We start from the raw sequence: 24,919 nt of genomic DNA on the forward strand, positions 1-24,919 counted from the left end.
GATGATTTTCCTTTGTGTTTAATCAGTACTTCTGAAGATAAAGTTGCTCTGCCAAGATGGTCACAACCAGACACTGAAAAATATGGAGATTTTGTTCAGGAGGGCCATTAATGATGTGTTGATAAAACCAGTGTAAATTCATAATCTGGGGTATTTAAATTTACTGGAACCAGATTAATAAAATTAGTAATAACATACCAAATTACTGTGTTTAGAAGTACAGAAAGATTATGTATCTTTTCATATTATGTCAGGGACCTCTAAGCTACCTTCTCCCTTCATTTCCAGTAAAAGATTCCATCTGTATTCATACTTGTACTTAATTCAACAAATATTTGCTAAGCTTTTATGGTGCTTCTCCTCTGAGCTCTCACTCAGTATTTCTCTCATGTGAGTGAGTATTCCATAACTGGAAGTGATCGAGCAGAGGCCTTGAGAAAATTTCAGGGAGTTATTTAAAGGAGCCTTACTTGGAGAACAGAAATAAATGCTCTCTGTGTCTCTCTGTCTGGACATGATACTGAAGTCTTTGGCAAAGCTTTTGAAATAGGATTAACTCAATCTATGTCTTCAACCTTTCATTTGTCACTCTGCATATGTGACTAATCTGACAAATAAAATATTCTGAAGTTGCTGTTTCCCTGTTTATTTTCTTCCATCACGTACCTTTAAGTAGGCATATGTTATGTTCTATGAATCAATAGATATATACTGTTACGGATGTAATTCTTAACATTAACCCACTCACTATCTTCTCATCCTCATTTTTTTTTTTTGATTTAGATCATTTCATTATCCAAATGGATCCTTACTGTGCTCCTTCATTTGTTGATCCAGAAACCCACACTCTAAAACATGCACAGCAGTTTATTTATTGGATTGATAAATTGACCTTATGATGTCTGAGATATCAGTTACTGACTAAAGCAGATTTCTTTATACTTCTTCCCATGGTTCTAATGGACAGTCAAATATCCATGGCAGAGAATCCCTGGGACAAAGTAGCTGAACATGAGGCAGGGGATGGGAGGGTCAAAGAAGAAAAGGACTCTAAGTCACCACATATGCTTCAGTTGTAGAGAAATCCTTGGTTACTAATTATCTCTTTTTCCCATCTCCCATTAAGGTAGTACTTGGAACTTGGGTAGTACTGCTATTAGCTCTTAAGGAGAATCTGCTTTCTGTGTCTCAAACAAATATTCATGAATATAATAGATACTTATAAGAACTTACACAGAGTTACCTGTACATATGTTTATCTTTTCCAGAATCATGCCAACACATTTATGTTCTCCAATTATCACAATTTTCCAGGCATTTACATTTACATTTCTGCACTTTATTATAGTAAAGAACCCTTGAGCAATGCAAATTGGCTTTTTTATTATTTAGCTTTAAACAAGTGATTATACTTTTACCTTAAGCAAGTAATTTACAAGGCAAACAATTATCCTGCATGGGATATATACGAAAGGTTAATATACTAAAGTCAATCTCATTCCTACATGCCAGTAAGAAATAAGTGTAATTTGAAATTAAAAATACCTTACCATTTACCATAGTACTCAAAAAGGAAATACTTAGGTATAAATCTTAGTGTATATATATATACATATATACATATATATATGTATATGCATATACTTACTACATATATATAATATATATGTTTGTAACCTAAATGAGGGGCAAACCACAAAACTCTATAGAAAATATCAAGAAACTACATAAAGAGGAAGACTCAATAATGTCAAGATGTCATTTTTCCCTACTTGATGTATAAATGTAATGCAATCTCAATCAATATCCCAGAAAGTTATTTTGTGGATATAGAAAAAATTGATTCTACAGTTTATGTGGAGAGGAAAATGACCCAGAACAACGGAGGAAGTCAGCACAATAATGAAGGAGAAGAACAGAGTTGGAGGACTGACATTACCCTTCTTCAAGACTCACTATAAAGCTACAGTGATGAAGAGTGTGGTATTAGCAAAAGAATGTCAAATACATCAATGAAACAGAATAGAGAGGTCATAAATACACCCTCATAAATATAGCTAACTGATCTCTGACAAGGAGCAAAGGCAATAGAATGGAGCAAAGATAGCATTTTTACAAAAGTTTACAAAAGATAGTATTTTTAACAAATGGTTACAAATGTGAAACAACTGGACACCCAAGTGCAAATCTAGACACAGATATTACAATCTTCACAAAAATTAACTCAAAATGGATTGCAGACCTAAATGTAAAATGCAAAACTATAAAACTCTTAGAAGATAATATAAGAGAAAACCTAGGTGACATTGGGTATGCTGATGACTTTTAGATATCACATCAAATGTATGGTCCATGAAACACACCATTGATAAATTGGACTTCATTAAAATTAAAAATATCTTCTCAGTGCAAGACACTGCCAAAACAATAGAAAAAAATACAAGCCACATATTGGGAGAAAAGATTTTCCAAAGTGATAAATTATAAATAACTGTTATCCAAAATGTACAAAGAAATCTTAACAGTTATCAGTAAGAAAAGAAACAAATTCATTAAAAAATAGTGAAAGACTAAACAGACTCTTCACCAAAGAAGATATATTGATGGCAAATAAGTACAAGCAAAGATGCTCCATTTCTTATGTCACACACGCAGGTTGAAAGAAAAAAAATGGGAAAAAATTATCCTTGCAAATAATAAACAAAAGAGAGCAGAGATATTATACAAATATCAGACAAATTAGACTTTAAATCAAAAATTGTCATAGGAGAGAGTCATTGTATAACAACAAAAGTTCATTTCAGCAAGATACAACCATTATAAACATATATACACCAAACATCAGAGTTCCTACATATATGAAGCAAAAATTGACTGAACTGAAGGAAGAAATAAAGAGCTCTACAATAATCATAGGAGACTTCAATACCCTACTTTCAACGACATATTAAACAACCAGATGGAAGTTCAATAAGAAAATATAGGACTTGAATAATATGATAGACCAATTGGACCTAACAGACATATTCAAAACACTCCATTCAACAATAGCAGAATATACATTTTTCTCAAGAGTACATGGAACATTCTCTAGGATAGACCATATTTTATGGCACAAAACTAGTCTTAATATATGTAAAAAGATTGAAATAATACAAAGTATATTTTTCAATCACAATAGAATGAAACTAGAAATCAATAAAGAAGGGAAATTGGAAACTTACAAATATGTGGATATTAAATGACACACTCAAACAACCGATAGGTCAAGGAAGAAATCACAAGAACAATTAGAAAATATTAATAAAAATGAAATGAAAACTCAACATTCCAAACTTATGGGATGCATCAAACCAACGCTAAGAGGTAAATGTATAGCCATAAACCCTGACATTAAAAGAGTAAAATCTAAAATTACACCTTAAGGCACTATCAAAAGAAGAACAGACTAAACCTAAAGCTATCAGAAGGAAAGAAATTATAAAATTTAGAGCAGACAAGGAACAAAATAGAGAATAGAACAACGATAGAGAAAAATCAATGAAACTGAGTTGTAGTTCTCTGAAATGTTGAAGAAAATTGATAAACTTAGCTACATTGATAAAGAAAAAAAGGGGACATAATTCAAATAACTAAAGTCAGAAATCAAAGAGGGGACACAATTGATTTTATAGAAATAAAAGCATAAAAAAATTGGATAACACAAATTAAATAGAAAAATTCCCAGAAATACAAAACTGTAAAGACTGAATCATGAGGAATTAGACAGTATAAATTGACCTATAACTAGTAAGAAAATTGAATCAGTAATCAAAAACTTTCCAACAAAGAAAAGCCTTGGACAAAATGCCTTTGGTAGTGAATTCTACCAAATATTCAAAGAAGAATTAACACTAGCCCTCCTCAAACTCTTTCAAGAAAATTGGAGATGAGAGAACAAATCTAAACTCAACCCTTGTGGCCAGAATTATCCTGATATGAAAACCAGAATAGACACTACAAGAAAATAACTACAGACCAATACGCCTTATGAATATTGATGCAAAAATTCTCAGCAAAATACTAGCAAACCAAATTCAACAGCATGTAAAAAGATTATACACCAAGACCTAAGGAGCCTTATTCCTGGAATGCAAGGATGGTTCAACCTTTGAAAAGCAATCAATGTAATACACCACATTAACAGAATGAAGGGATAAAAAACTCACACATGGTCATCTCAATAGATGCAGAAAAAACATTTTTACAATTCAACCCCCTTTCATGATAAACACACTCAACAAACTAGAAATCGAAGGAAACTACCTCAGTATAGTAAAGACCATAGCTGGGAAAACTCACAGATAACATCCTGCTCAAGGACAAAAAAAATGAATATTTTTCCTCTAAGATCAGAACAAAGACAAAGACCCCATTTTCACCACTTGTATTTAACATAGTACTGGAAGTCCTAGCCAGATCAGTTAGACATGAAAAAGAAACAAAAGGCATCAAATTGGAAAGGAAGAAGTAAAAGTGTCTGTTCTTAGATGACATGATCTTATATGTAGAAAACCCTGAAGATTCTGCCAACAAAATAAGTTAGGTATAATAAACAAATTCAGTAAATATGCAAGATGCAAAATCAATGCACAAAGATTAGTTGGACTTTTATACACTAACAATGACTGTTCCAAAAAGGAAATTAAGAAAACAATTCAATTTATAGAAAAAAAAAAAGGATCCAAGCCATGTGGTAGACAGTGATGTTAATTTGGAGATAGGATCAAAAAAAAATAAAATATTTAAGAATAAACCTAACCAATGAAGTTAAAGATTTGTATATTGAAATCTGCAAAACTTCGCTGAAAGAAATTAAAGAAGACACCAATAAATGGAAAGGCATACCATGTTCATAGATTGGAAGACGTGATATTATTAAGGTATCTATACTACTCTTCTCTGAGGAATATACACAAATGGCCAATAAATACATTAAAAAGATGCACAACATTCTAATCACTAGAGAATAGACATCATCACAATGAGAAACCACTTCATGTCCATTACAATGGCTATTATTAAAGAAAAGAAAAGAAAAGAAAAGAAAGGAAAGGAAAATGAAAAAATAAATGGTGGCTAGGATGTAGAGAATTTGGAACCTTGGTAGACTGCTGATGCGAAAGTAAAGTAGTCCAGCTATTATGGAAATAATATAGCCATTCCTCAAAAATTAAACATAGAATTACCATATACTTCAGCAATTCCACTTCTGGGTGTATACCCAAAAGAATTGAAAGTAGGGACAAGAATATATATATGTACATCTATATTCATACCAATATTACTGACAAGAGCCAAAAGATGGAAGCAACCCGTGTCCATCCATACACGCATGGATAAACAAAATGTGATATATACATTCTGCAGAATGTTATTCAACCTTACAAAGGAAGGAATGCTGACACAAGCTACAATGTGGATAAATCTTGAGAACATTACGCTAATAAAATAAGCCAATCACAAAAGGACAAATATTGTATGATTCCACATATTATAAAGAACTTAGACTAGTCAAATTCATATAAATGGTAAATAGAATGGAGGTTAACAAGGACTGTGGGGAGGGGACAATAGATAGAGTGTATCAGTTTAGGAAGATGAAAAAAATTCTCGAGATAGAGGGTGGTGATGATTGCACAACAATGTCAATATACCTAAAGCCACTGAACTGTACTCCTAAAAGTGGTTAAAATGGTAAATTTTGTGCTATACGTATATTATATTAATAAATTAAAAAATCTGAGAAGACTAGGAGTTTAACAAATTTAATTTATGTAGTTGGTATGGAGCACTCAGAATGAAGGGATATCATTCACAGAAACATGGTGTTTGTGTGTGAAACAACGAGGAGATACAAAAAAATCCAAGAAGTGTGATAAAGTAGATGGTGGTCACAGTTTGGAGATAACATTCCACAAATGTTATGGAACAGAAAGTACTTTAAACTTTCTAAGACCTTTGGATGTGTATTTAGAAGCAGCCACAAACAAGGCAAGATGATTTCTTAAGAACAATAAGGATGATTTAATAACTTGGGAAATAAGGAACTTTCTTCTTCTACACAAAGATGGTAAAAATATTTAATAGTCTGTACCAACTCTAGTCAAACAAGTTGCTGTCTCAAGAACTTTCTGGAGTACTTTTATTAGTAACTGTCCTTGGATCCATGAGGAAGAGTACCTTGATGTAGCAGTATTTTTTTAGCTTTGCACATGAGTGTGGGAAGGAGAAGCATGTGCATCAGAAATATCTTGTCCTGATTTTGGAGAATAATAATGTCTAAAAAGACCATAATGCAAAATTGCACTCATTCGAATGTACTGAGTACTTCTCGTGTGTATGTTTTGTGTATCTAGATTTGTATATTTTCCTACTAATCTCTGCATTTTTGTGTGCTTCTTTTATGTCTGCTTTTCTTCCACTTCCTCCTTCCTGGACCAGAATTTCAGCCCTTTCCCAGGAGACTTTGAGATCATAGTCCTAAATCTCATGGCCAGAGGGGGATTATGATTTGGGTTTATTTTCAGAGCTGTGCCTTAGGTGACCAAGGGCCAGAAGTTTCAAACTCTATTCTCAGGGGTGGACATAGAAGAGACTGTCTAGTCCCCATTCCTGCTAGAGATAGGTTATATATTGACCAAGGAATCTAAGAGAACTTTAAACAGAATCTCTCTGTTCATAGGTAAGAGGGAAGGCTTGAAATGATTTTAATAAGAGTGTATCATGCATCCCCCATGACTCTGATCTACAGACTACTGACCAAGAGTGAGGTCTTTGATGACAATTTCTGGTATATTCAGTACTCAGTAGTCAGGAAATGTGGAGACTGTTTTAATATTCAGTAATTCCTATTCTCTCTAATAACTGCAGAATAGTGAATACAATGGACTTTCATGGTGGTAGAATAAATTAAGTTAGGAAAGGACTTTCTTTGAAAGTAGGCTCAAAAAACAGACACCAAGAGAAGCAGCAAGAAACTAAGGGTACTGGAAGAGAGATTTCGGTATCTTCTACTGTCAGAGGACTTCTGATTAGCCAGGTTGTCAGTATTCTTAAAGATCTTCAAGATATATTTATCACAATTTGGTGGCTATTACTTTCTCCAGATACCCTAAACTTACTGAGGGGCTGAACTTTTTTATCATTCTTTCCTTCACTCTCTTCTTTCTGTCTTCCACCCAACCTCCTATATTTCTTTCCTCTTTCTTTTCTTTCTGCATGCCTTATTGCTTCCTGAAAGTTTTCTTTTCTTTCCTTGTTTTGCCTGATTTTCTGTGTTAAAAATGAATTATCGGCCGGCTCCGTGGCTTAGCGGTTAAGTGCACGCACGCTGATGCTGGCGGCCCGGGTTCGGATCCCAGGAGCGCCCCAGGGCACCACTTCTCCGACCAACCCGAGGCCGAGTCCCACGTACAGCAACTGGAAGGATGTGAACCTATGACATACAACTATCTACTGGGGTAGCTTTGGGGGGGAAAAATGAATAAATAAAATCTTTAAAAAAAAATAAAAAAAAAAAAATGAATTATCACAGGATGGGATAAGAGCCTCTGGATATTGCTCAGGGTTAGGTTAAAACCTTAATTATTCCTGACCTGGGAGAGCTAGGTCCATGACCAGTCCTTCCCTCAAACTTAGTTATTTTAACTTCTCTGACCACTGTCTCTCTTGGATGTTTTCATATGTATATGAAAACAGGGTAAAACCTCAAGTTCTCTTTGTTGCCTAATGTTCCACTATAATCTCAGTAACAAAGGGGTTCAGATTCCTCTAATAAGAAATGTTTTGGATCTAAACTTGTTCTCTATTTGTTGAATGCCTGTGCCTGTCTCAGTTTAAGATTTCTTTGATGCTGTTGATCTCCAAGTTTTTATTGAATGCTTCAGTGAGGAATACCTATTGGTTTTGGAGGTAACTTTTTCAATTTGAATTCATGTGAAAATTAGTACTAAATGAAACATACTGAAGGCAAATGGCATATATCATTACATGTCTATTGCTTTTATGTCTGTGTTTCTTTATGTCAGTGTGGCTGTGTGTAGTTATCTACGTGTTTATCTGTCTTTGTCTTAATGATTTGTTGTGTTTGTCCTCAACATCCTCAATTTGGGAAGTCCTACATTTTATATTAATCTAGATACTAGTCTTTGCTCATGAAAGAAAAGTACCCGAATATAGAGTATTTTGGTTCAGAACTGCAAAGGATATTATATTATCTCTCAGCATTGACTATGCTATTAATCCTCATAACTGATCTGTCCCTTGGATTCAATTGTGTCCAGTATTAGGAATCTTCCTTTTTGTTTCTCCAGTATAAGAAAACAGATAAGAAACAATATCACTGTCTTCTCTTGCACTGTAATAAAACAAAAACTAATAATTTGAAACTATTCTTGTGCTTGTTTTTTTCTTTCTAGGAATAGACCATATCTTCTCCTATTCCAACCAAATCTATAATGCCCTATCAAAATATAACCATGTTCCATCCACCCGCGTTTCTTCTTTTAGGCATCCCAGGGCTTGAGACTGCCCATGCCTGGATATCTTTGCCCTTCTGCTATGTTTATTTAGTGGCTCTTATTGGCAAGATCACAATTTTGATAATCATCTGGACAGAGAGAACCCTCCGGGATCCAATGTTCTTCTCCCTGGCCATCATATCAGCCAAAGATCTGGCCCTCTCCACATCATCAGTACCACGTATGTTGGGTATCTTCTGGTTTAATGCTCATGAAATTGGCTTTGGAGCCTGTGTGGCCCAGATATTTCGAATACACATGTTCACAGCAATGGAGTCTGCAGTCCTGCTAGCAATGGCCTTTGATCGATACGTAGCCATCTGTGCACCACTCCACTATACAACCATCCTGACTGTCTCAGTGCTGTCAGGAATTGGACTGGGCATTGCATTGAGTGCGGTCATGCTGACACTGCCCATGATCTACCTAATCCACTGTCTGCCCTTTTGTGATGCCCACATTATTGCACACACCTACTGTGAGCACATGGGCATTGCCAAGTTGGCTTGTGCCAATGTTTGAATCAATGTCCTCTATGGCCTCTTTGTTGCTTCCTTCCTTGTCCTTGTCCTGGTACTGGTTGGAATCTCCTATGGCTACGTCCTTCACGTGGTATTCCACCTCAAATCCCAAGATGATCATCACAAGACATTGAACACTTGTGGCTCCCATGCTGCAGTCATGTTTGTTTTCTATACACACTCTCTCTTCTCCTTCGTCACTCACCGATTTGGCCAAAAAATACCCCCTTGTGTCCACATTCTTGTTGCCAACATTTATGTTGTTCTTCCACCTGCCCTCAACTTTATTATCTATGGGGTAAGGACCAAGCAAATCAGAGATTGTGTGATCCAAGTATTTACTGGTAAGTAGGGAACACTATACTCATTGATTTTTAAGGATGAAGATCTGCATGTAATGACGATATTGACTCCACCTTCATATTAATACTTGGCAAGCAATTGTCAGTTTATTCATCCACATAAAAAATAGTAACTGAAGCCTCAAAATAACATTACATGGTCAGATAATCCAAGCTTTAGGAAATACTTCCCATTTTTAGTTTGCTGTTAGTTTCTCTTTAGTTTTGCTGTTGGGCTGCAGTGTCTGACTCTGGTAGTTCATTATATTTGAGGAAAAGAGAGATCAGGAGTTCTGCAGATGGGTCCCTGTAATTTAATGTCTGGGAGTTTCTCTGATTAAACTTGGTGTGCCTATAATATAATAGAAGTCTATGTGAAATTTCTACTGAAAGGTCTAAGCCTACGCCAATTCTCTATTGTAAATGTTCAGATAAATTTTGGAGTATATAACAGTCCTGTAATATTCTTTTCAAGGATCATTTCCTCATTTTCCTTCTTCAGAAATCTCAAGGAAACTTGGCCATCATTTGCCTCTATTTTACCTCTTAAAGATAATCTTAAGGAAATATCTCAAATAGATTGCAAAATGATCAACTCTTTCCCCTTCCCCTCCAAAATGATGATGATTTAAGAACTGAATGTTTATCCACACCCAGGTAAATGTAGAATTAAATGAGAGTATAATTTTTATTCCAAAGAAAGGAAAAGAAATTCAAATCTGGAATCACCAGCTGGAGTTATTTTAACTTTTTGCAGTCATTTGTACAGCCTCCACATGGGCCTTTTTCTTCACTCCTGGAGTCCATCAACACTCATTCGGGTGTGAACATAATGAGTTTCTAATAGAAATGAATGCCATATCATGATAGATATAGGACCTGGAAAATAATTTTTTGGGGTCAGCCTTGATTAGTGTTTTGCTAGAATTTTTGGGACAGTTTAGGATAAACATAATTCCTTTGTTTCCTATTGAAGATGGGTGAACAGGAACCAGTTTCTTTTTCTTTTTTGTGATGTTACAGTTTTGGTAATAATGTAAGTACGTGACATTGGATATCTTAAACTAATTGCCATGGAGCTGTCTCAATGTTCAGCTTGGTCTTCTACTTTATAGAATAATAATAAATTTTCAAGTTCCAGGTGGATGGAAACCACAAATATAATGTGATTTGCATCACTGTACAATGCACGTAGTTTATCAATTAATTAAAATAAAAAATAAGAATCAGTTATCTAATAATACTGTACTATACATAAATGTGGGGGGTCTTTGCTCATTTTATTAGAGATATTAACGCTTTAATTGCTCCCAGGCCTTTCCAAATACCTTGACAAAGACGTTTAATGTATTTTTCAATGTTTTTAGAAAACTACATAATGAATATTCAGTTCTTTGTCATGTGAATTGCACTTTAAGTAAAATGAATTTATAATAATTTAAGAAAAATGATTCCATACTAATGTGTGAAGGTAAAGTAGATATAACAAGGATGATTCTTTACATTATTAAGTGATATATTTCAATGTTTAAGTTTATCTTAACAGTTCAATAAAATAGAATTCTGCCAAAATATTCTCATGAATTAGAAGCATTTACACCTCCTTCCTGGTAGTGTTGCAAGTTTTGTGTCTAGCTAAATGCAAAGCTTTTTAAAAAGTAACACTTTAAGAAAAACTGAAACTCTTGTTCTCAAGAAGTGTATTGGCCTGTTGTGGAATTTATTTTCCCTTTCCAGCTCCCATTTTATTTTAATTTGCTTTCAAGACAGAGACAAAAATGAATCAGTAGAAAAGTATTGAAAATATACCACAACTCTGCATTATAAACTCACCTAAGTGAATTCTATAAAGCCTTACCAGGGTTCACTTAGGAGGAGGAATGAAAGAGCCTAATATCTTCCAGGAGTAATTGTTTAGGAGAGAACACTGACATAAGGCAGTCTGAAACTTCTGATAACACAGAAAACAACATATAAAAGCAAAATACACAGAGTGCATGAATAAAACGAATCTTTCAAGAACACTGTTGCTGGGTAAAAACTATACAGAATAAGCCAACATACAGCACAAATGAATAAAATAATAATTAAAAAGTGTGCCTTTAAAAAATAGAGTAGTTTCAGCTAACTCTTCTGATAAGTTCAAAAAAAGAAACTGAAATAATAGCTAGTATTATTTTTTGTCCAAATATCTCTTAAGGCATACATATAGTTATTAATTCAAATGTATCAAATATGTCTACATGAATCTAAGTACATAATACGGCTGAGTTATTAAAACCTTGGCTGTGGAGCCAGAACTAGGTTTTCCTCCCTGACCAATTGTAGCATCTCCACAATTAAAAATGTGGCCATGTTGTGCCTTTTCATTTTCTCAAGACTGCAAGGAAAAGTTGTTAAAAGCCCAAGGCTTTTAACATTCCCTTGAGGAAGTCACATAGTGTTATATAAGGATGTAGATGTCCAAGAACAAGAAAATTTTGAAGAGAACATCTAAACTCAGCAGCATTACGGAACTTCCTGGGCCCACAATGACAGAGCCAGAGTCTCATAGTGTCAAGAAGTGAAATTTTCCGTCTATTTTTTGAAAAACAATAACAACAAAAAAACACTCCATCAGCATATTCAGATACATGATTACTGTCACCTTGTTATTGATCAGAAACAATGGACCTAATTCATGGATACACAAACACTGAAAAATATAAAGGTAACTCTACATTTTAGAGTATGTTATATGTCCATATATGTCCTAATAATGGTGTATTTGGTGTTTTTTTAAGTATTAAATGCATTTAAAATAATGTAAGTGTATATGATATCACATTTATACCTTAGCTTTTTATATTTATTTGGACCAATGACCTTACCTCTGCAAGTCATATAAATTTCATTACTCTACTTTACTCAATCCTAGTATAATATTGTTCAAGTTTCTTTTGTTCGTGTTTACATCACTAGCAACTATAGTAATGCCTAATACATAATAAGCTATATTTGTTGAATGAAGAATGCTTCTTGAATGAACTGAATCACTATTTTTTGCACATAAAATAATTCTCTCTGGCACTTATAAATGAGGATAAATATGTTCACCAAAGATATAATCATTTAAAACACCGTATTTGATATACAAAATCACAAGAAAAAATATATTATCTCGTAAATGTCCATGTATGACAACTTTGTAACCTGGTAAAGATATACACACTTTAAGGTTCCATCATAAAGCCTCATATATAGGAAACAGTCTTCTGCTTTTCCCATACATTTTGGCCTGATTCACTAATGACTCATTAACTTTAATTTCTACCATACTTACTGGGTGGATCAGTTCTTTACTCCAAATCTTGCAGACATACAGTAGATCCTACAACTATAACGACTACTGCTACTATTAATAATTATTATTTTTGTTGTTATTACCATAATACAGTTTCTAAAAAGTTTCTTTAAAGGTAAATTCTTTCTTAATTTCTCTATATTTTTTCATATATAAATTTAAACACAAAAGGGCAAATACTGGGTAGTCAGGTGTCTCAACCTAAAATACTTAAAGAACTTAGTTTTGGGAACCAAAATAATTCACAGATTTATTGAAAATCCAGAATTTTTAAAAACCTAGAAAATAAAACTACGTCAGGTGCTTTTTAAGCACCCTCCAGAACCATTGGCCCTCATGTGTCTCTTGTTCCAACCGACTTGATGTAATAAATCCTTGGTGAGCTTTGTATGAATTCATTCAAGCACAAGTCATAGTGCTTCACCTTATGCCATGCTCCAAACCCCCTTCCCAGGGTCAAAACTGTCAACACTATTAATCAGAAAACGTAATGGGCAATCCTTTTATGAATGACAGATGGGACCCAGTGGGTAAATCATGTTGCCTTTCCTCTCCCGTAAACATCAATCATGAGACACAAGTTCTAAAGAATGGGCCATGAGATACAGTATGTAGTCACATTTAGCAGTAGCCAGATCCATAATCAAGGATCTCCTCCTTTTCTTGTCCCTCATTCATACTCTTTGAGATCAGTGTCTCCAGTATAATAACAGCATTTAAGACCTTTGCCCAGGGCTTTGATTCTTAGGGAAGGAGCTATTATGGAAGGAAAGAATAAGCTGCAAGCCCAGTAACTGTTCCACCCCATCAAGATACTAAATCATGAGTAATAACACACCCCAGGAGAATTTAAATATTAGCACCACCATTAAAGCTTGATGATAAATCATAAAATTTTAAATAAATATGTCACCAAGAAGAGGAATGAGGGAATAACTTTGTCTTATTATTTGTCTTAGTCTTATTATTTCCTTTTCCCCAGTCAATTGCCCTGATCAAAGGCCATAGATCCTTTTGAGGAAAGCTGGGAGAAAGATTAAATGTGTACGTATTTGGCAGTGTAGTGGGTCCTTCCTCAAGGGGATCTTGCCTTCTCTTGACCCAAGGGGTTCTGAGTCTTTAAACAGCCTCAGATCTGAGAATTAACTGAGGAGCTATGACTCTCTGCTTTTAGGATTCAAGTTAGGCTTTTACTCACTTGATTTATTCATTTCTTTCAAAGCAGATATAGAAACTTGCAGGTCATTTATGCAGTACTTTAGCTGAGAATTAAAATTCCTGAGGTCATTCTTTTCCTTTCTTACTTTTTCCAGTGCTGTTAGGAGCCACCAATATCATTATACTTGTCAGTTCAACAAAAATGCTCTAATGTATCAAATACATGGTTTGCTGAGAACTTTTTCTCTTATAAATATTTGGTTAAGAGTATCCGATGGTGATATTTTGTGTATTTCTATTAGCACATCATGCCATGGACAATCAGCACTCTCTTTACTAGTGGATAGAGACACTAGTGCCTTTAAATCTAATCATATTAGATATCCAATTCCAGAAACATTGGAACCAATTTAGAAAAGTCATCCTTAAGATTCTTTTCCTCAAGACCCTACTCTCAGTATCCGAATCTGTATTAGTCAGATTTCTCCAGAGAAACAGAACCAATAGGGCATATATATATATATATATATCTCATTTTCCATGATTATTTTATATATATATATATATATATATATATATATATAATGTAGGATATGTACACATACACACACACACATTATCTACCTCTACCTCTCTCTCTTTCTCTCTCTCTCTCTATCTAAACAGAAGTTAGATCATGTGATTGTGGAGGCTGGCATGTCTGAAATCTGCAAGGCAGGCTAGCAGTCTGGAGACCCAGGGAGGAGTTGATCTTGCAGTCTCAAGTCCAAAAGCACCCTGCATGCAGAACGCCTTCTTCCTCGGAGGGCCTCAGTCTTTTTCTATTAAGGCCTTCGATTGATTGGACGTGGCCCACCCACCTTATGGAGAGTAATCCGCTTTACTCAATGTCTACTGATTTAAATGTTAATCATATCTGAAAAATGCCTTCACAGTGACATCTAGACAGATGACCAAACATCTGGGCCCATAGCCTAGCCAAATTGATATATAATATTAACCATCACAAAGAATAAATACGACAAACATGGCTCCTATCTTCCTAGAGCATAATAATAGCAGAGAGAATGGGAGTGAAAGAATTAAAGTTTATACATATCTATGAGAAATGAATAAAAGGAATACAAAGCTGTTCTATAAATATTAATTTAGAAAAATAATTAATTATGAGAAAAGGAAAGTGAGTAGAATACTTTGACCTAAAGACAGAACAGAAAAGATGATATCACCATTAACGGGGGGACTGATTCTGTCGCTAAAAAGACAATCAACATTTCATTAAATACCTTGGATAAATATGGATTTAAAAATTGAAGCATTTTTTGAACTTGTATTTCTTTCTAAAATCTTATTTTAAAATCTTTATTAAGATATAATTTACATACCATAACATTCATCTTTTTGTGTTTTACCATGGTTATTACTATATTTACAAAGTTTTGCAACTATCACCAAAATTTAATTTCAGAACATTTTCATCACCACAAAAGGAAACCTCATGCCCTTTAGCAGTCATTACTCATTTTCCATGATTATTATACTTCCATACATACCATCTCATCTCTCACTTGCAGCATATGGCCTGGGTTCCTATAATATAGAGAAACTAAAGGCTACCAGATTGAACCTTAATTAATCACCATGTTCACAGGTGGATTGTATCTTTAGCCATCGTTTCCTTCATTCCTCACTCCCTCTTATTATAATGGAAGAATTCATCTTCTCCTACTTAACATTAATCCCTCCAATGCTACTCTAATAAGTCCTTTGACAGCATATGCCATCTCTTTAAACAGTGGCATGTATAGCAACTGGATTCCATCTCCGACCACTCTAGTATTTTCTTCCATCTCTCTCTTGCCCATTTTTGTCTTATGCTTAAAACACAGTTTCCTCACTATTCCATCCTAGCCTTCTTTTCTTATCACTCTAAACAACTTTCCTGGAAATCATACCAATTTCTACTCTTTAAATATAAATTATGCATTTAACTCAAGTCTACTTAAAACACTTGCCCTTACAATTCTCTTTAATATTCCTTATTGTTTATAGAACAAAGTTCAAGCCCCTTCAAATAATCAAGCATCTATTTACACCCCAGTTTCATCTCTCACCATTAACCTCAAACTTTCTTCCATAGTCACATTGCCATTATTTTTTAGTTCTTCTTTAACCAATCTGTTACATAGGTAGGCCCTTTATCTGAAGCATGCATTATCTTCTTATTCTTCACCTGGCTGCATTCTATTCACCATCCCAGTTTTATTATAGACATCATCTTTCAGGAAATCAATTATTGGCATCTCTCCCCAAATACTCAGCCTACCATATTGCCTTTAATTCTCCCCAACAAAAGTTTTATCAAATAATGATGCATGTGTATTTTTTTCCAAGTGTAATCTCCAAGAAAGCCAAATAGTGTATCATTGACTATATTATCAGAAGTCTCTAATATTATGGCTGCTATATGGTAGATGGTCAGTATATAAGTGATGAATAAATTAATTAATCCTTTGTTTAAATAATGTCAATGGACTGTATTTTAAAGAAACGTGCAAATCTGATTTGCCAAAGTTGTTATAGGTTTTTCTAATCAATTTGAATTTGAGTGTCTCCCTACAGATTGCTCCATTGCATGCAAAATTCAGAAATTTTATAAGATGGAGAAAGGCCATTTTAGTACTTCCCTTTGATATCACAGTCAAGATTTTGCATTCAAATCAGCGGATTTCTCAAAACTAGAGGAGATCATGCAGAAGACCAGCGGAGCTCTAGAAAGGAGTAATTATTTTAATTGAGATATAATTCATCACCACTATCTAATCTAAAACATTTTCAACAATCCCAAAACAAACCTCACACCAATTAGCATACATTGCCCATTTCTAATCCCTCTCCAGCCACTGGCAACCACTAATCTACTTTCTGTCATGTCTGGCTTTTTCACTTACCCTAATGTTTTCAAGGTTCATCTGTATTTTTTTTTTTTTTTTTTTTTGAGGAGATCAGCCCTGTGCTAACATCTGCCAATCCTCCTCTTTTTTTGCCGAGGAAGACGGCCCTGGGCTAACATCCGTGCCCATCCTCCTCCACTTTATATGGGTCGCCGCCACAGCATGGCTCGCCAAAGCAGTGCATCGGTGCGCGCCCGGGATCCAGCGAACCCCGGGCCGCGGCAGCGGAGCGCACGCACCCAACCGCTTGCACAACCGGGCCGGCCCCAAGGTTCATCTGTATTTTAACGTGTATCGGTATTTCATTCCTTTATATTCCTTAACGGTATTTCATTGTATGGATATACCACATAAATTAATGGGCATTTAGGTTGTTTTTACCTTTGGTTATTATGAAAAATGATGTTATTATGGGTATTTGTGTACAAGTTTTGTGTGAACATACATGTTCAATGCTCTCGTGTACATACCTAGGAGTGGAATTGCTACGTCATTTGGAGACTCTATATGCAATGTTTTGAGGAACTGCCAAATTGTTTCCCAAAAGTGCTATACCACCTACATCCCCATCAGTAATATATGATGTTTCTCATTTCTCCTCACTATAACCAGCACTTGGTATTGTCCCTGTTTTTTTTGTTTGCTTGTTTCTACAAAAATGAGAATATTTATTTTCTCCAGAGAGTAAAAAAACATTTTTCTAACTTTTATAAAAGTTAAGTACCATTACGTTTCATTTTCTTAAATAATAATGTTCTAAAAAATATATTAAATTGTATACAGTGTGTCACACCTCATCTTATATTTTAAAATGAATGATATTTCTGTCTTATTCCCAAAGTTGCATATTAAAAGCATATTTAGAAACAAACCCTATAACAAAGTCAAGATCCCCACAGGAAGTGAGTCTGGATACGGGTAGGTCTTGAGATTGCCTGAACCCCCCAACAGCGGCACCCTGTGTGAGCTGGGAAAGGGCCCTCTAGTATGAGCTCCTGAAGACACATCCTTTCTGAAGCAGTAGAATTATCTCAGACTTGCCTTCACACCATACTTCTGCCTTGTTGAGTATGTTGAACACAGCAAGACAGTAGCCTGTGTGATGGGCCTACCTTGGGTCTGCAGGCAGAGGGTGAGGACCTGCCACCCCTGAGTCATCTAACCTGAGGGGAGGCAGTTGTGGCAAGAAGATTTGAAAAACACTCCATACCAGGGCAGCTAAACTGAGAGATCTGGTCAGGAAATAAACATTGACATCAGAGTAAACAAAAAGCAGACATCAAATACCAAACAGGAGATTTGAAACCAAAAAGGGTGTGTGTTGACTGGGCTATGGAGTGGTGAGCTGGCCTAACTCTGTGGGAGACCTGGGGTGGCTTCATCACACCAGGGAGATGGGATCTTGGAGGCTGTCGCTTAAACGTGCTGATGAAGATTAAGTGCTTGGCACCCAGATGCACTGGGGCTTGGTGATGGCCGGCAAGCCCTGCTGGTGTGGGGACAGCCTGGCTGGATCCTGAACCACGTCAGGCTGACTCCTGCCTTGGGCTGACTGTGGGGCATGTGGGTGGGGCCATGCCCAGGCACACCCCAAGGGTTTGACCTGAGGGCCAAGACAGCTGTACTTGCTAGTGCTTTGAGCTTTGTGATTTTCTGGCAAATTGGAGTCTTGAGCCAGAGCCCACACTTCAGAAGTTACAGCAGCTGGTTACCTCACCCATGCCAGAAAGAGGCCTCAGCCCTGTTCTGACACGGGGAACACTGTGTATTTGTTTGATGTGATTTCAAATTCACTTGTTTATGACAAAGACAAAAAAACAAAAAGTTGTTGTTTTGATATAAGAATGAAGTAAATTGTATGAGGATGTCATCATCTCATCTGTTGTCATTGAGAAGAACTCAGTAGCCCAGTGGCTGAGGGGCCCCTCTGGAGGCTTATCAGTAAGAACATGCGAGAAGCAACTATGGCAAGATGGCAGTTAGGCTATAAATATTGAGAGTTTGTGAGAACCATTCAAGAGTTTTGGTCTGGGCAAGACACTCTTTGCTGACCTAAATAAACTCTCTGAACACCTTGAGGCATTAGCATCTACCGATAAGGGTGATTCCCATATCAGTAGTGGCGAAAGCTGCGCAGGGGCCCCAAGAAGATTATCACTGTTCCCTAGCACTGTGCTCTAGCAAGGGATTTTTGACTTTCTTTTTGCACTGGCAGCTGGACTCAGCTCTCAGTTGGTCAAGCCACCTCTCCCGAGTGCCTCCTTGTATAAAAAGGGACATTTCAATTAAATTTGGACTTTATTCCTTTCATCTCCCCTTGTCTGGGACAATAGTGTGATTAATCTATCACTGCGTTGGAGTATGTTATGTTATTTTTTGATTGACTTGTTAAGAGACATTATCCTGTATGCTATTGGCTTGTGAAACTATTATGAATCCCACAGGGAACCCATGATAAATAAGCTATTGGCAAAGACAGTCTCAGTGTCTCAGCATAATTCTTGCCCCCTGAAATGAAACAAGGAAGATGGGAAAAGGCATTCTGAATTTTTCCCTACTCCTTCTCTGATCTGCAAGGAATTGGACACTCAGGGAAGACCACAGGACACCAAGTGCTGTCCTGTCTGCCTTCTAGAGGGACCGAGGACACTGTGAAACATGGCTAAGAGATCAGGTTCACAGCTGGCCAAAGTGCTTTCACCATGGGAGATAACAAGATTGACTGAGGGCCTTCCATTCCCTCCCTTTGGACCACATAGGAGAAAGCGGAGCCTGGGTGCCAGCAGTGAACGGGGTGAGGATGGCACACAGGCACTGAGGCACCCACTTGCTGCCTCTTCCCCTTTCTCTGTCACCTTAGGGCAAAGGCTTTGGCATGATGCTTTCAGAGTGACAGTCCATGGTAGTCCCCAAACCCCCTCCCCTTCCTCTTTTGTAATCCTCTGCTGTGTGATCTGTAATTTACTTTTCTCAAAATCAACCCTTTCTATCATCAACTCCAAATTCCACTCTTCTAAAGTAGTTTCTTAAAAGAGCAGCTGTTTCCTCTTTCAATGTTCCTGGAAGCACACCTTATCTCTTCCAGAATTCATTTTTCAGATGTTTACTTAGCTACAGGGGACCTTCTGTGGGGTGGTGCTGACAGTTTCCAAGTAAGACCATGGCCAGACTGAGACTGAGGCGTTGATAGAGGTTGGGCCTGGGACAATTCACAGCCCTCTCCTCGCATGCTGTCCTGAGGCCGGTTTGATTTTCCCGCAACTGATACATGAATAAGTCAATCCTGGTGGCACTGGGCTATGCCAGGCCCAGCAGGAAGGAGAGCACTGGGATGTCCCCTCCACTTCCGGGAACTCTGAGAAAGGGCTGCTCCAGCTGCCAGCTCAGATAGCACACTGAATTGGGGCTTGGCCTCCATGACCCGAGGTGTGAGGTAGGCAGGGTGGGCCTGCAGGATGCGCGGATGGCCAGCAATCAGCATAAGCTTTAGGCAACTGAACAGCTGCCCTGGGCTGAGCAAACCCTTCCTGGGGCCAAATTCCACATTCCTTTTGTGAAGTGAGTGGATCTATTCACAGCACAGTTGTGACTGCACACACTTGACACTTGTGTTTGAGAGGAGATTCCACAAAAGCTAGGATTAGCATGGAAGGGAGATGGCACATGTCAGTATACTTCCAGTGGTCTTTGTATGGGACAGGCCTCTGTCTTCAGACCCAGGTGCTCCAGGGTAATCACCCTCTCCAAATCAAAGGATGAAAGTAACACTGAGCAGTCTGGACCCGTGGCAAGCCTTACATGGTGCCTATGGCAGCGCCCCTGCCCTCCTGTTGACACACTTCCCTGTTTCTCTGTGCCTGTCAGCTCCTAGCATGTCCCCTGGACTCAGTTTGCTGAGTGTCACCTCTCTCTGCAGACACCTCCCAGCTGACTCTGTATGTGGCCCTCTGTCTTGCTGAAAGCAGACAGGCACAGACAGGTTGCCAGGGTGACAGAATCTCAGGAAGGACCTCAGCACACAGTGGCTTAGGGACTTGGGGAGGTAGGTAACATGCTCCAAAGAGGGAACCTGGGAGGCCAGAGGCACAAGACCCAAGGCTTTGTGCTTTTAGGAGCATCATGCTCTTACAAAGGCCCAGGTCTGGCCTCAGAGGCACAGGCTACTCTTCTCAGCTGCTGTTGACAAGGCCTGTTTTCAAATAGCAGAGAACTTTAAATTGGAGATGGCACTTATAACCTGCAGCCACTGCAGCTGCAGCTCTCAATGTTAGGAGGCCTATCTTTGGAAGTTCTCCAGTTCTCAAACCCTCCTTTCCATCTTTTTAATTATAGTCATCCTATAGGATGTTAACTGGTATCTCATTGTGGTTTTGATTTGCCTTTCTCTAATGACTAATGATGTTGATCATCTTTTCATGTACTTATTGGCCATTCGTATATCTTCTTTGGACATATGCCTATTCACATTTTTGCCAATTTTAATGGGGGTATTTATCTTTTTATTACTAAATCATAGGTGTTCTTTATATTCTGGATACTAGTCTCTTCTCAGATATATAATTTGCAAACATTTTCTTCCATTCTGGGAGTATTTTTTAGCTTCCTTGACACTATCCTTTGAGGTACAAAAGTTTTAATTTTTATGGACTCTAATTTATCTATTATTTTCTTTTCTTGCATGTGCTTTTAGTGTCATATCTAAGAAACCATTGCCAAATTAATGTCAATAAAATTTACACTTGTTTTCTTTTAAGAGTTTTGTAATTTTAGCTTCTTATATTTAAGTTTTAGATACATTTCCAGTTGATTTTTGTATATCGTATGAGGTAGCTCTCCAACTTTATTCTTTTGCCTGTGGATACCCAGTTGTCCCAGTATCAAGCACTATTCTTTTTCTCTTTGAAGTGTTTTGCCATCCTTGGCAAAAAATCAATTGACCGTAGATGTAAGGTTCATTTATAGACTTTCAATTAAATTTCATTGATTTATATGTCTATGCTTATGTCATCACCACTTTCTGTTGATTGCTATAGCTTGGTAGCAAGTTTTAAAACCAGGAAATGTAAGTCCTCCCATTTGGTTTTTCTTTTTCTTTTTTAAAGACTATATGTTTGGAGCAGTTTTATGTTCAAGGTAAAATTTAGAGGAAGGTATAGAGATTTCCTGTAGACTCCCTGTCCCAACACATACATACCCTCTCCCATTATCAACATCCCCCACAAGAGCAGTACATTTTTATGATCATGAATCTGTATTGACACATAATCACTCAAAGTCTATAATTTACATTAGGGTTCATTCTTGGTGCTGTATATTTTATGCATTTGGACAAATTTATAATGACATATATCTATCATTAGGATATCATACAGAGTAGTTTCACTGCAATAAAATCCTCTGTGTTCTGCCTATTCAGTTCTTCCCCCTACCTCAGCCTGACAATCACCTATCTTTTCACTTTCTCCATAGGTTTGCCTTTTCCAGAATATCATATACAGTCATGCACTACTTAAAGATGTTTTGGTCAACAACAGACCACATATACAACAGTGGTCCCATAAGATTAGTACCATATAGCCTAGGTGAGTAATAGGCTATATACCATCTAGGTTTGGGTAAGTATACTCTATGATGTTCGCACAATGATGAAATTGCCTAATGACACAATTCTCAGAAGGTATCTCTGTCCTTAAGCAATGTATGACTGTAATTACAATCTTACAAAATGTAGCCTTTTCAGATTGGCTTTTTTTCACTTAGTAATATATACTTACGGTTCCTCCATGTCTTTTCATGGCTTCATATTTTTTTTTTTTTTCCCCAGCACTTAGCAATACTCCATTGTCTGAATGTACCACAGTTTATTTATCTATTCACACACTTTGGATTCTTCTAAGTTTTGGCAATTATGGATAAAGCTACCATAAATATCTGTATGCAAGTTTTTTATGTGGACATAAAATTTCAGCTCTTTCGTGTAAATAACAAGTAGCATGATTGCTGTATCATTGTTTTTCTTTTTCAAAATTACTTTGGCTATTCTACGTCCCTTGAATTTCCTAATAAATTTTAGGATCCACTTGTTATTTTGTGGGAAAAAAGGGAAGCTGAGATTTTGATAGAGGTTGAATTGAATCTGTAGATCAATATTTGAATTATTTCCAACCAAATAATATTACTTTCTAATCCATGAAAAAGGGATATCTTTCTATTTATTTAGATCTTTTTACCCTTCTTTCAACAATGTGTTAAAATTTTGAGTGTAAAATTCTTGTGCTTGTTTTGTTTTATTTCTTATGTATTTCATTTTTTGATGTTATTGTAAGTGAAATTGTTTTTCAAATTAATTTTTATATTGTTCATTGTTACTGTATGTGAATAAAATATTTACATATTGATTTTGTATCCTGTAACTTTAAAATATCATTTATTACCTCTAACAATTTTTTGTGGGTCCCATAGGAGTTTCTACGTATAAGACTATGTCATCTGTGAATAGAAATAATTTTACTTCTTTCTTTCCAGCCTGGATGCTTACCTTTTGTAAATTTTTCTTGCTTAATTGCACTGGCTAAAATTACCAGTAAATTGTTAAATAGAAGTGGTGGGAGGGGACATCCTTATCTTGTTCCTAATCTGAGGGGGACATTTTTCAGTCTTTTATTGTTAAGTATTATGGTACATGTTAGGTTTTCCCTATATGAGTTTTATCAGATCGAGGAAGTTCCCTTCTAATGTATTATATTGAGATTTTGGTTTGATTTTGTTTTTAATCACAAAACAAAATTGTGATTGTTGGATGTCATCAAAAGCATTTTGTTTTCCATGAGAATGCTTAAGATCCACTCTTGTGGAAAATTTCAAGTATACACCACAATACTATTAACTATAGTCACCATGCTATACATTAAATCCTCAGAACTTATTCAATTTATAATTAAAATTTTGTACTTCTTGCCCAATATCTCCCCATTTCCCCCACACTCCAGTCTCTGGCAAACACCATTGTACATTCTGTTTCTCAGTTCAATGTTTTTTTAAGATTCCACATCTAAGTAATACCATACAATATTTGTCTTTTTCTTTCTAGCTTACTTCACGTAGCATAGTGCCCCCCAAACTCATCCATGTTGTTGTGAAAGGCAAAATTTCCTTTATTTTATAGCTGGATAACATTCCATTGTACATACATACCACAATTTTTTTATCCATTCATCTATCAATAGACACTTAGGTTGTTTCTATATGTTGGCTATTAGGAATAATGCTGCAATGAACATGAGAGTGCAGATATCACTTTGATACACTGATTTTGCTTCCTTTGTATTTATTCACAGAAGTGAAATTGATGGATCATATGGTAGTTCTGGTTTTAAATTTTAGAGGAGCCTCCATATTGTTTTCCATAATGGCTGTACCAGTTTATATGCCCACCATCAAGGTATAAGAGTTCCATTTTCTCCACATCCTTGCCACCACTTCTTATTGTTATCACTTGCCTTTTTGATAACAGCCATGCTAACAAGTGTGAGGTGATAGCTTATTGTGGTTTTGATTTGCACTTCCCTGATGTTTAGTGAGGATGAACACCTTTTCCTATATCTTTTCCCATGTCTATATAAATGTAGGCCATTTATATATCTTGAAAAAATATCTATTCAGGTCCTTTGCCTATTTTTTAACTGGTTTATTTATTTTTTTGCAATTGAATTATATGAGTTCTTTACATATTTTAGATATTAACCACTTATAAGATATACAGTTTGCAAATATATTCTCTTATTTCATAGTTTGCCTTTTCCTATTGTTGATTGTTTCTTTTTCTGTGCAGAACAAGTCCCTCTTGTTTATTTTTGCTTTTTATTTTTTTCACCTTTGCTTTTGTTTCTTGTGCTTCCTGACTTCAAACTATATTACAGAACTATAGTAATCAAAATAGTATGGTACTGGAATAAAAACAGGCACATAGACCAATGAAACAGAAAAGAAATCCCAAAAATAAATCCATTCATTTACGGTCAATTAGCCTTTGACAAGGGTT

At 36.2% G+C, this 24,919-nt stretch overlaps 1 pseudogene; it reads left to right on the forward strand.

The window, feature by feature from the left end:
* Positions 1-8,498: 8,498 nt before the first annotated feature.
* Positions 8,499-9,434, forward strand: LOC131408008 (olfactory receptor 52J3-like; annotated as a pseudogene).
* Positions 9,435-24,919: the final 15,485 nt, after the last annotated feature.

Source organism: Diceros bicornis, chromosome 7, assembly GCF_020826845.1.
Source record: "Diceros bicornis minor isolate mBicDic1 chromosome 7, mDicBic1.mat.cur, whole genome shotgun sequence".
Classification (NCBI taxonomy): Eukaryota; Metazoa; Chordata; class Mammalia; order Perissodactyla; family Rhinocerotidae; genus Diceros; species Diceros bicornis.